The sequence below is a fragment of the Garra rufa genome, chromosome 18, assembly GCF_049309525.1.
Source record: "Garra rufa chromosome 18, GarRuf1.0, whole genome shotgun sequence".
NCBI classification, from domain to species: Eukaryota; Metazoa; Chordata; class Actinopteri; order Cypriniformes; family Cyprinidae; genus Garra; species Garra rufa.
The window spans coordinates 41524546-41534536 of NC_133378.1; the positions used below are offsets into that span (position 1 = coordinate 41524546).

The 9991-nt window shown below is 33.0% G+C and overlaps 1 protein-coding gene across 1 annotated transcript in view; it reads right to left on the reverse strand.

Moving 5' to 3' along the window:
- fhip1ab (FHF complex subunit HOOK interacting protein 1Ab) overlaps window positions 1–5430 on the reverse strand; it is a 30996-nt gene extending 25566 nt beyond the window's left edge. The window contains exon 1 of the mRNA XM_073823280.1: window positions 5330–5430. The gene's annotated coding sequence lies outside the window, so the exon portion shown is untranslated. The remainder of the gene's footprint in view (window positions 1–5329) is intronic.
- Window positions 5431–9991: the final 4561 nt, after the last annotated feature.

Sequence of the window (9991 nt, forward strand, 5' to 3'; positions counted from 1 at the left end):
CTTCTATGGTGCCCCGAGTTTGAACTTCCAAAATGCAGTTTAAATGCAGCTTCAAAGGGCTCTAAACGATCCCAGCCAAGGAATATGAGTCTTGTTTAGCGAAATGATCTGTTATTTTCTAAAAAAAAATTACAATTTATATATTTTTTAACCATTAAATGCTCGTCTTGTCTAGCTCTGCTAGAACTCTGTGTATTCCCGTTCAAGACAGGGTATGTCAAAAAAACTTCTCCTCCAACTTCAAAATCGTCCTACACTGCTGCAGAAGTGCAAAATATGCAAAGAAGATCAAATGTCCTTTACCATAAAAGGAAAACAGTGATGTAGAATGATTTTAATGTTGGAGGAGAAAATGAGATGAAAGTTTTTGGACATACCCTAACTGTACTGAACCGGAATACACAGAGTTGATGTAGAGCTAGACAAGATGAACATTTGAGGTTAAAAAGTATATAAATTATAATTTTTTTTAGAAAAAGGTTTTGCTAGATAAGACCCTTTTTCCTCATCTGGGATCATTTGGAGCCATTTGAAGCTGCATTTAAACTGCATTTTGGAAGTTCAAACTCACAGGCACCAATGAAGTCCACCATATGGAGAGAAATCCTGAAATGTTTTCCTCGAAAACATAACTGAAAAAAAAAGGACATGAACATCTTGGATGACAAGAGGCTGAATAAATGATCTGTACATTGTTCTGGTAAAGAACTTCTCCTTTAATGAGAAAGTCTCTAGTTCTGCACTAGTAGAGCAGGAAGAGCTCTGGTTCCACCCTACAGCAGCACACACTACAGGGTGGAGGCCCCTTCTCCGACATTCCCAACATTCCACAGCATTCCTAGGAACTCGTACCTCAGTGCAGCCATGGCAGCTGAACAAGCTCTGAGAGAGAGAGAGATTTAATGTTTTTAGAGTTTCTAGTGTGTGTGTTTAAATGAATAGTTCACCCTCAGGCTATCCAAAATGTAGATGAGTCTGTTTATTCATCAGATTTGAAGAAATGTGTCAATCCATCACTTGCTCACCAATGGATGTGAATGGGTGCTGTCAGAATGAGAGTCTAAACAGCTGATAAAAAGTCCATAATCCATAATAACGCTTCCTCTAGTGAAAAAAGTCTGAATCAGGAGAGAAATCTGCACAGATCAAGCACTGTTTACAAGCCAAAATATTCCAAAACATCAAATATATGGCTGGATTTTGATGTGAGAGACAACAGGAGATGGACTTTTTCACTTGAGCAAGCGTTATTATGGATTACAGACTTGGATTTGTTTCAGCTTTTGTCTTCTCAAGATGTTAACTGATGGACTGGAGTGGTGTGGATTGCTTGTGGATTATTGTGATGTTTTTATCAGCCGTTTGGACTCTCATTCTGATGGCACCCATTCACATCTATTGGTGAGCAGGTGATGGAATGACACATTTCCACAAATCTGATGAAGAAATCTGCACAGATCAAGCACCGTTTACAAGCCAAAATAGCTCTAAACAAATGTTTTGCTGGATTTACATGAGAGACACAACCAGAGATGGACTTTCTTAGCATTATTATCATTTACAGACTCATATTTTACTTAAAAACATCTTAATGATGGATTTGTTTCATCTTTTGTCTTCTCAAGATGTTAACTGATGGACTGGAGTGGTGTGGATTACTTGTGGATTATTGTGGTGTTTTTATCAGCTGTTTGGACTCTCTTTCTGATGGCACCCATTCACATCCATTGGTGAGCAAGTGATGCAATGACACATTTCCACAAATCTGATGAAGAAATCTGCACAGATCAAGCACCGTTTACAAGCCAAAATAGCTCTAAACAAATGTTTTGCTGGATTTACATGAGAGACACAACCAGAGATGGACTTTCTTAGCATTATTATCATTTACAGACTCGTGTTTTACTTAAAAACATCTCAATGATGGATTTGTTTAATCTTTTGTCTTCTCAAGATGTTAACTGATGGACTGAAGTGGTGTGGATTGCTTGTGGATTATTGTGGTGTTTTTATCAGCTGTTTGGACGCTCTTTCTGATGGCACCCATTCACATCCATTGGTGAGCAAGTGATGCAATGACACATTTCCACAAATCTGATTGAGAAGTCTGCACAGATCAAGCAGTCCAAAACAGCTCTAAACAAATATGTGGCTGGATTTAGATGAGAGACACAACAGGAGATTGACTTTCTCAGCGTTATTATAGATTACAGACTCGTATTTTAGTCAAACAAACATCTTAATGATGGATTTGTTTCAGCTTTTGTCTTCTCAAGATGTTAGCTGATGGACTGGAGTGGTGTGGATTACTTGTGGATTATTATGATGTTATTATCAGCTGTTTGGACTCTCATTCTGACGGCACCCATTCACATACATAGGTGAGCAAGTGATGGAATGCAACATTTCTCCAAATCTGATGAAGAAACAAACTCACATACATCTTGGATGACCTGAGGGTAAGCACATTCTCAGATAATTTTAATTTTTGTGAATTATTTCATTATTTTCAACTGCTGAATTTTACAATACTGGCAGTGCTATTTTCCTATAAAGCTGAATTGAACAGTCCGTATTGTATAAAGCACTATAGAAGTAAATGTGACTTGGGTTCAAACCAGAGTTCAGTTCATCAGACACAGAAAAAAAAGATACAGACAAATCCAGCAGACCATCTGCGAGTGAACTAATCTGATGCTCGCCGTTACGAGTCCTGATAATCAGGAGAAGAGAGCGCTGTGATTTCATTTCCTGCGGTAAAGAGGATTGATGATTGACGGTGGAGAGACGCACACAGCATCAACACATAGATGGTCTTATTTGCCCTTATTGTGAATGATTCCCTAGTGCATGTTAAAAATAAATTTATGCAAAAAATTATATATATTTTATGTAATATTGTTGCTTAGCACAATGTATGAAATATATTTTTTAAAAATATTTAAAAATAATTGCTCACACAATTTTGCTGTACAAACACCTTTCACCATGCAATCAATTCCTGATTAATTAAATCATTAAATCTCATGCAATATCCAGTTTCACTTGTGTGTATGCAAAACAAATTGTGAACGCCTCTGCACAGATGCTGTTTAATATATGGCTCTTCTGTGTATCTTTTTGCTTTGTAAAGCTCTTTTGTTGCTTTGAATTCAATACCTCTGTTTGTGTGTGTTCAGCTGCAATGACATAAGCACACAAAAAGCACAATAGCTCAGTGCTAATGGCATTTCTTTTTGATTTTTAGACTGGCTTTGGTCTATAATCACTGTGGTTGATGAATTTAAACCATCACAATTTTTATTCTTGGTCTCATCTCATCAAAAAGTGCATGGATATCTGAAGTAAGTCAAATAAAATGAATTAAAAAAAAAGGTTCAGGTAAACAGAACTCATTAAAAACATGATACTGTACAAGTACTGTATGAAAAAGCTCTTTCTAATATTGAGAGAAGCTGGAAATACATAGCCAGGAAGATTAATCTCTATTTCTGTCCCAGTTGACAGATAATCTGAGGGTTTGCAAAGCTGATTTTAAGTCATTTAGACATTTTTATCTGATCTATGTCTGATTTGTCACTAGTCAGTTCTTCTTGCATTCACACAGTTGTGTGTAACAACTAAACCAAAAATATTATTGCAATTGGAAATAACAGTTTTTTATTTTAATATATTTCAAAATATAATTTATTTATGTGATGCAAAGCTGAATTTAATTCATCAGGCATTACTTCAGTCTTCAGTGTCACATGATTCTTCAGAAATCATTCTGATATGTTGATTTGTTACTTTTATTATCATTTTTAATGCATTTTTTAGAACCTGTGATATTTTTTCAGGATTCTTTGATAAATAAAGAGTTGAAAAGAACAACCTTTATTCAAAATAGAAATCTTTTCTAACAATATAATTCTTTACTATCACTTTTGATCAATTTAACACATCCTTGCTGAATAAAAGTATTAATTTCTTACAAAGAAAGAAAGAAAGAAAAGATTTACAGACCCCAAACTTTGAACGAGGTGTTTATTATTACAAAAGTTTTCTATTTTAAATAAATGCTGTTGTTTTTAACATTTTATTGAAAAGTATTACAGGTTTAAAAATAAATATAAAAGCCTTTTCCAACATTGATAATAAAAATCAGCATATTAAAATGATTAAAATGATTTCTGAAGGATCATGTGACACTGAAGACTGGAGTAGTGATGCTGAAAATTCAGCTTTGCATCACAGGAATAAATGACATTTTAAAGTATAATCGAATAAAAAAATCACTATTTTAGATTGCATTAACATTTCATAATATTACAGTTTTATTTCTGTATTTTTAATCAAATAAACACAGCCTTGATAAGCAGAAAAGTCTCATTTAAAAAGCATTAAAAATCCTACTGATCCCAAACTTTTAAGCGGTGGTGTATAAAAATAAAACGTAAAAACTCACATATTTTATTTAAGCTAGTTGTTCATTTTCACTCATTTTCATCGTAACTCATGCTAAAACTGAATTAATCACTACATTTGAAAATATTAAAATTAAAATATAATAACAATAATGATACGGTGTTTAAATACAGTGTTCAAAAATATTTATGGTTGCTGTACAAGTGTTCAACAGATTTTAAAGACAAAACACACAAAGTAGAAACTTATTGTCACATTAATACATTTAGTTTTAAACACTCTTTTGTCTTTTCTAATAAAACTGGTCACACTGCAAACAAAAATTCTTTAGTATTTTGTCTTGTTTCTAGTCAAAATATCTAAAAATATCTTAAATTAAGATGCATTTAGATAAGTAAAATGACAGACGATATTTAGTCTTGTTTTAAGCTAAATGCTCTTAATTTAGTGTTTTCACCCTGGAAACAAGTACAATTATCTGCCAGTGGGCTAAGTAAAATATTCTTTAGTATTTAGTAGTAATAGTATTTTACTTCTTTTAAGCAAAATGCACCTAATTTAGTTTATTTCCACTGGAAACGAGATGAAATACTTTAATCTATGCATCATGATTAAAGAATTTTTAGATATTTTGACTAGAAACAAGACAAAATTCTAAGTAAGATAAGCCTTTTTTTTATTTGCAGTGCAACAGCTTTCACCATGATATAATAACACCTCTAAATCTATTTTTATATTTTGTAAAATTTAATTATCCACCAGTAAGCTGGATAATTTCCGTATAGGAACTATTATTCTCACTTCTCCTTCAATCACTTATTTTAGAGGTCTAAAACTTACTAAATGTAATAAAGTCACTCTTATAGATGCAGAATCCTCTATAAGAATAAATGATTGGAGAAAAAGCTGATCTGAAACTCACCGGTGTTCCAGTGACGCAGCTCTGCTTCTGTTGTATTTCCATCAAACTGTCCTGTGTGTCCTGTTATCTTCTGAAGGAGCTATAGTTCATGAAGTTGCTGTCTTACAGAACCTGAATAATAATATAAAAGCAGTTTAAGATACAGATACAGGCCTTCATGTGTTGAGAAATAGCCTACTGTGAAAGCAGAACACAGAGCAACTCAACAGAGCAAAACACTCACAGAGATTAGAGTGATTACAGACTGTGTGTGTGTGTGTGTGTGTGTGTGTGTGTGTGTGTGTGTGTAAAGCCTGTCCTATTAAAGCCTTTAATGACAGCTGTCAGTTGTTGTGTGCTCGTGATTTATAAACGCTATGAATGCCAGATAAAACCTTTTATCCTCGAATAAAACCGATTTTTAAAAGGACAAAAGTTCATTTGGACGTTCAGACATGCGCAGATCTATTTGGTACTGTACACTGGTTCATTAAAACAATGTATGGCTCATAAAAAAATATCTTATTTGATTGTAATGTTTGTATTGTATGTTCGTTTTTGATATTCGCCTTGCTATATTTCAAATACTTGCATAAAATGTTTTCCGAAACATAAACGCGAGCAATAGCGACACCTCGTGGAGGCTTTAAACTTCCGACAAACGTGAAAACATTGGGGAAATGCAATGCAAATCACCGAGGTTTCTCCTTCATTGGTTTTTAAAAGCACCTGATGAAGTTGGCTGATGACTGTGCAGAGTAAGCAAAGCTGGAATCTAGACAAAGAGGCTCAAATAGGCAATTTTTGGTTCCAAGAACGTTCCTGCTGGTCTTAAATAATAATAATAATAATAATAATAATAATAATAATAATAATAATAATAATAATAATAATAATAAAGCTGTCACAAAATAAAATAAAAAAACATCTCTGCAGTTTTTTGAGAATGTTAGTTAATTGGTTATAAATGTACAACACGTTCCATTCTCGACGTTCTGGGAACGTTAATTTGGTCTGGTTATACAAATACAAATGAAAAATAACCATTTGAGAACGCTCTATTCACTGTAGGGTCCCTTAGAAAGCATCACTGTAATGCTAAACATTAGTTTAATGGTTATAAAAGTTATAGTTACAAACATAAAACCTAAAAATAACCATTAGTTAACGTTCTATAAACAAACAAACAAACACACACAAACAAACAACATTCCTGCAACGTTCTGGGAACGTTGATTTGGTCTAGATATAAACCATAAACCCCCCAAAGTAACCATTAGGGAACGTTCTATGAAGGTAAGCTTTTCGATGTCAAAATAATCAAATAATAATAAATAAATAAAAAATCTACAATGTTCTGGGAACCGGTTATTAATGTACAACACAAAAAACAACCCTGCTAGATTCTAGGAACGTTAATTTGGTCTGGTTATACAAATAAAATGGAAAGAATGATCATTATAGGGAACGTTCTATTTACCTTTATTTTCCCTTTACGTTGTCAAAAAAAGTATCACTGCAATATTAAACGTTAGTTGGCCAAGGTATAAAAATAAAACCTAAAATTAACCATTAGGGAACGTTCTATGAAGGTTCCCTTTAAGTTGTCACCAAAAAAAAAAAAAATCTTGCAACGTTCTGGGAACGTTAACGTCAATGTTATCACTGCAATGTTGAACGTTGGTCTAGTTATAAAAATAACAGTGAAATAACCATTAGGGGGCGTTCTATAAACGTTTTCTTTAAGTTGTAACAAAACAACATTCATGTAACGTCATGGGAACGTTCGTGTAGTTTAGTTATAAAAATTAAAAACTGAAAATTAAAAACCATTAAAGAACTTTTTTTTTTTGAAGGTTCCCTTTAAATTGTCACAAAAAAAAAAAATTCTTGCAACATTCTGGGATGGTTTTAGTCTAGTTTTAAAAATAAAACCCAAAAAATTACTATTAAGGAACATTCTATAAAGGTTTCCTTTAAGTTGTCACAAAATAACATTCATGTAACGTTCTGGGAACGTTCATGTAGTCTAGTTATAACAATTAAACTCAAAACATAACATTAAATTACGTTTTATGAAGGTTCCATTTAAGTTGTCACAAAAAACATTCTTGCAACAATCTGGGATGGTTTTAGTCTAATTTTAAAAATAACCCCCCAAAAAATGAATTACTATTAAGGAACGTTCTATGAAGGTTCCCTTGTGGTTATTTCTAAAAAAAACATCGCTGCAATGTTTTGGGAACATTCTATTTACTGTAGGTTCCATTTGAGTTGCCACAAAAGCATCTCTGCAATGTTTTGGGAACGTTAATTTGGTCTGGTTATACAGAAAATACAAAATTTACTGTAGGTAATTTATTTACTGTAGGTTCCATTTAAGTTGTCACAAAAGCATCACTGCAATGTTGAATGTTAGTCTAGTTATAAAAATAAAACCTAGAAATAACCATTGAGGAGCGTTATATGGAGGTTTCCTCTAAGTTGTCAAAAAAAAAAAAAACATTCCTGCAACGTTCTGGGAATGTTAATTTGGTCTAGTTATAAAAATGAAACCCTAAAAATAACCATTAAGGTTCCCTTTTGGAAGGAAGGACCATTAAGGAAGGTTCCCTTTTGGTTTCATTTGTATAACCAAAAGGGAACCTTCAAAGAATGTAAATTGTTTTTTGGGGGGTTACTTTTTATAACTAGACTAAATTAACGTTCCCAGAACGTTGCAGGAACGTTATTTTGTGACAATTTAAAGGGAAGCTTTTTTAGAATGCTCCCTAAAGGTTATGTTTTCAGTTTTATTTGTATAACCAGACCAAATTAATATTCACAGAACGTTGTAGGGATGTTTTTTTTTAATAAAATAAAACCGAAAAAATAATCATTAGGGAACGTTCTATTTACTGTAGGTTCCCTTTAAGTTGTCAAAAAAATGTAACACTGCAATATTAAACGTTAGTTGGTCTAGGTATAAAAATAAAACCTGAAAATAACCATTAGGAAATGTTCCATGTCACAAAATAACATCTCTACAACGTTCTGGAACCAAGAACCAACAGAGAACGTTCCCAAAACAACCTTTAAGTTGTCACCAAAAAAAAAAAAAAAAAAAAAAAAACATCATTCCTCCAACGTTCTGGAAACGTTAATTTGGTCTTATTACAAAATGGAACCCAAAAAAAACAACCATTGTTTGTTAAACATTCTATTATTTAAGTTGTCAAAAAAGTATCTTTGCATTATTAAACGTTAGTTGGTCTAATAAAACCTAAAAATAACCATTAGTGAACGTTCTACGTCACAAAAATACTTCCCTGTAATGTTCTGAAACCAAGAAGGAACCAACAGAGAACATTCCCAGAACAACCTTAAAGTTGTCACCAAAAAAAAAAAAAAAACACATTCCTGCAACGTTCTGGGAATGTTAATTTATTCTGGTTATAAAAATGGAGCCCAAAAAAAAACACATTAAAGAACGTTCGATAAAGGTTCCCTTTTGGTTTTCAAAAATCAAACAACAGCAGCAACAACAAAAACATCTCTGCAGTTTTCTGGGAATGTTAGTTAATGTTAGGTTCCCTTTAAGTTGTCAAAAAAAAGTATCACTGCAGTATTAAACGTTGGTCTAGGTATAAAAATAAAACATAAAAATAACCATTAGGAAATGTTCCATGTCACAAAATAACATCTCTACAACGTTCTGGAACCAAAAACCAACAGAGAACATTCCCAAAACAACCTTTAAGTTGTCACCAAAAAAAAAAAAAAAAAAAAAAAACATTCCTCCAACGTTCTGGAAACGTTAATTTGGTCTAATTACAAAATGGAACACAAAAAACAACCATTAAGGAACATTCTATTATTTAAGTTGTTAAAAAAGTATCTTTGCATTATTAAACGTAGTTGGTCTAGGTATAGAAATAAAACCTAAAAATAACCATTAGTGAACGTTCCACGTCACAAAAATACATCCCTGTAATGTTCTGAAACCAAGAAGGAACCAACAGAGAACATTCCCAGAACAACCTTTAAGTTGTCACCAAAAAAAAAAAAAAAAAACATTCCTGCAACGTTCTGGGAATGTTAATATGTTCTGGTTATAAAAATGGAGCCCAAAAAAACAACAGCAGCAACAACAAAAACATCTTTTCAGGGAATGTTAGTTAGTGTTATGTTCCCTTTAAGTTGTCAAAAAAGTATCACTGCAGTATTAAACGTTGGTCTAGGTATAAAAATAAAACCTAAAAATAACCATTAGGGAACGTACAGTCACAAAAAACCCCATCTCTGTAAGGTTCTAGAAACCAAGAAGGAACCCACAGAGAACGTTACAGAACATTTTTATTTGATTCCCCCAAAAATAACCAAACTAGAACCAAATGACAATTCTGTTTCAGAGCTTTCAGCGTTTTACTTTTATTCCAACATTTGGAAAATGAGTAGATCCTGACTGGTATTTATTATGACTTATAAAACGTTTTTATAATAATCAAATTTCCACAAGAAACGTGAAATGTTGCATAACCAATGTCTGCAACTCATAAGACCACACACACACACAGTTGGTCTCATCATCATCATCATCATCATCATCCTCCTCCTCCTCCTCCTCCTCCTAATATCTGTGGATGAGTTGGAGTGATTGTTCGGTTTGGCGCCTCCCTCTTCTCCTTCACATGGACAGAAGAA